Source organism: Hordeum vulgare, chromosome 4H (genome assembly GCF_904849725.1).
Source record: "Hordeum vulgare subsp. vulgare chromosome 4H, MorexV3_pseudomolecules_assembly, whole genome shotgun sequence".
Classification (NCBI taxonomy): domain Eukaryota; kingdom Viridiplantae; phylum Streptophyta; class Magnoliopsida; order Poales; family Poaceae; genus Hordeum; species Hordeum vulgare.
Window position 1 is genome coordinate 207,731,662 of NC_058521.1, and position 3,777 is coordinate 207,735,438.

The 3,777-nt window shown below is 42.4% G+C and overlaps 1 pseudogene; it reads left to right on the forward strand.

Annotated features, from left to right (window-relative positions):
- The first annotated feature begins 2,081 nt into the window (after positions 1–2,081).
- Positions 2,082–3,317, forward strand: LOC123446322 (annotated as a pseudogene).
- The last annotated feature ends 460 nt before the right edge of the window (positions 3,318–3,777 follow it).

Genomic DNA, 3,777 nt, shown 5'->3' on the forward strand with positions numbered 1-3,777 from the left:
TTAGAAAATCATTTTGTACGCAACAATATTGAGTATGAATTGATTCATACATTCAAAATTTGTCAAATATCATGCCCGAAAAATAGGATATTGTACATCACTCTACATGTAATAATACAAGTATAGGCTAATGATATTTTGGGAATAATCAGGAGATTACATGAGGTCTCCAATAGTAGTGATTTTCTTATATATGCAAACATATCTTGGGTGCAAAGGAATTGACCAACCTTTTCTTGCACTAGATTTTTGGATCTCCTTCTGAGGAAGATTTGAGAACAATCATTTACCAGAATAGTTTCCAGTTATAAGTTTGGAGTTTTTCAAATTTATACCAGTGACTTCTTTTCCTTTTTTAATAAATTTGTGGTGTGCTTTGCCCATATGTTTGAGGGATTGGTAATCATATGTACGATATTTATGTAACCACATATTTGACAAACTTAAGAGTTGTCTTCGTTATCAGAAATAATCAATTCCCAATTAAAAGACAATTCTTTCATTGGTTGTCTTTAGCCTCCACTTTACTTTGAATTCTGCATGATTCTATTCGTGACCATTCCGAATGTGCTCATGCAAGCATGTTTCTCTTAAGGGAAATATTCAAGGTGAATAAATATTCATCCATTTATGTACTTAGCTTGAGAATCCAGTGAAGTTGGTTACATATAAAATGAAATATGTACATACATAGCTATTAAGAGAATAGCCATAAAATATTTTCCTGAAGGTGGAGTTATAGTGGCAATAAATCACGGGTGGATACAACGACTAATGTCGTAAATTATCATACAATAAATAATATCGCCTAAGATGTACTTACTGTATTTGGAAATGTCAACCATTCTTAGTTGAAGATGCTAATGCATTTATTTAATTTATTTCTAGGAGTAAGTAGCATATATGAATAAATGATTTGTTTGAGAACAATCATGGCCAAGGTGATCCTTGGTGAACCTGGGTGTATCCTTCAGTTCAACACATGTGATGAAATTATTGCTAATGTTTTGGACTTCATTCTTGAGGAAGTGTGTGACTTTAGAGTCACTGCCAAAACGTACAGACTTGCATGCTTCAGATTGGTTAGTCACTATGAAACTATAACCACGATGTGGTGTGGACATTGCGAAAGTGTTGAGACACTCAATCATTGCCATGTGTTTTACCAATGTAATAGAAGGTAATCATACGTATATGCAAATATTTCTGTAGTTTGCTATTACATATTCAAGAAAAGTGTGCAAGAACAATATTTACTATGAGAGTAAAATATTTTAGCGAACAAAAACAATAAATGTTTTAGAGGAGCAAGTTCTTGTTTGGCTGATGTCTTATATGTGTAGACCTCAATTAATATAGAATAACACTTTGAAGATAGTCACCAATATGATGTAGATCTCGCAGTAATAGAAAACATAGTCTGACTTTTGTCAGTAGATGTTCATATTTCTATTACCTTATGTTATACTATATTTAAGAAAATCACTTTGAAGGTTATCATCTGTCAGAGTGACATGATGTAGACCTTGCAGTAATAGTGGATAGTCTGTAAAATTTACAATAGATGCGAGTATTACCTTATGATATCTTGAGATAGTGACAACAAATATTAATATTTTGGAAGAGCACTTTGAAGTTAATCATCTTATAAAATTGACAAGATGTGGACCTCACAGTAATGGTGAATAATCTGCAAATGATGCAGTAGATGTCACCAATACCTTGTGATTCACAAAAAAGGCTATATACACATTAATATTTGGAAGAGCACGTTGAAGATATGCATCTTGCCAAAATGACAAAATGAAAGATCTTACAGTACTGATAGATAATCTACGAAAAATGCAGTAAATGCCATCAAATACATTTTGATCCACAAATAAAATTAGGGCTAGTCATATTGAGTATGACACTTTTAATTCTTAGGATTTGTAAGGAAAAAACGTTTTATGGAAAATTTAGAGACGTTGTCCCAAAATGCATGTCATCATGAATATTTGCAGTAAAGACAAAGATGATGACTTTGATTAGCATCTATATTCCCAGGGCTGTTTTGCATACTGAAACAAGTTTGAGGGCTTCAGTAAGAAATATAGGTCCTCTCTGGTAGTAGATAAAATAGTAGGGCCAAAATGCAACTATGCTGGTTGGATAAGGATTCCCAATTTCATCTCCTGCGCGTGTGTGGTGGGCTGAAGGCCATTGAGAAACTATCGCCATTGTTGCCCGCTTAGAGATAACGCTCGCCGGCATCTTGTCGTGTTTACTAAACGCCACTGTTGGGAGAATAGTCGTTCAGGAGGACGCTGATGCGCCGCGCGCCGTCACCGGGTTGTGCTCCCTTTCCTGTGAGGGAATTTTTTTTCTATGTCGTCGTAGTTGTGGGGAGGAGGTCGCCGCGCTGGAAGGCGCTGTAGTCATTCGGATCGTGTCATCGAGGTGTGCGTGGTGCTGTGTGCCAGGGCAACGTCGATTGCGGCCGTTGCTCGGACTTGAGCGCGGGAGATCCGGCAGCCAGCGCAGATGGGCGGCCACACGCATGGCACCGTTGGGCGTCGGCCGGGAGAGGTCGGGAGGTCATGGGCATGGCGTCGTTGGGCGGCGGCCGGGGGAGTTCGGGCGAGCGCTGCTGCGGGTAGGCTCGGGCGAGCACGGTTGGGCGCGAGCACGGGCACGACCACGGCCTCGTGCAGGGCGTGGCGCGGGTGGCACATGTGCCTTGCGTCTGGAGTCGACGAGGACGACGCCGCAGGTGGGCGATACGGGAAGGAGGCCGAGGACCATCGCCGGCGCTGGGCGCCGCCCGCTAGAGGGTGCTGCCCTGCAGGGAGCCGCATCCCCTCGTGCGCCAAGGCAATGCCGACTGCTCCCGCTGGCAGTGGGCTTGAGCACGGGAAGGGCCTTGCCGGGGCAAGACTTGCTTCGTGGATTCCTGTTCATGGTAAAGCAAATATTTTATAGCCATGAATAAAATTGGATTCTTATTCAGCCTCCTTCCCCCTTTGGATTTTCATTGTACGGGACCATGCTCGCATGCTAGCTGCTGCTTGGATGTTGTGGGCGCAAGTTTCAGCACCAATCAATCATGACAGGGAGCGACTGCGGTGCCGTAGCCAGTGGGAAGGCCGAGAACGTCCATGAGGCAGGCTCCACTGCAGAGTTCATCTTCTTCTCTTTTCTTTTCCAGCAAGCCATCGACAGCGTTCTCTGTTCATAGCCTTTCTTGCTCTTGCTTAGAGACTAGCGTGGCTGATAATGTGTTAAAGTAAAACGAGATTGAATGAAAGTGAATGGACGACTCGTCCTGTTTCTATTGATTCTCAAGTATCTATACATCTAGAAGAGGTGCGACGAAGAGGTGTTTGTTCGGAGGCATCCCTTCAGAACAGGTGCCTGTTAACAATAGAGAGAGAGAGGAGACACGACTGTTCAGGGTTGGACACATCCCTTGGATTAATTTACTAATTAATTTCTAACACCTGCAACCAACACGCTAATAGGTAAAGGTAGGTCCTAATCCCACCCGAGTATGTGTAGATTGGGTTCGTTTTCCCATGCTCTGCTCCAGATGCGACATGGAATTTCGGCAACACCTCCACGTTGTTCTCCTGATACACGTCTCGGGAATAAATAGAGAGGATATGTACCCAGAGAACAATAGGGAGGCACTGACAAAATTCCGCATCAGATCCGGAGCATAGCATACGGGAAAACGAACCCAATCTACACATAGTCGGGCTGTCCATGCATAACGTTGGACAATTCGAAAGGATGGCG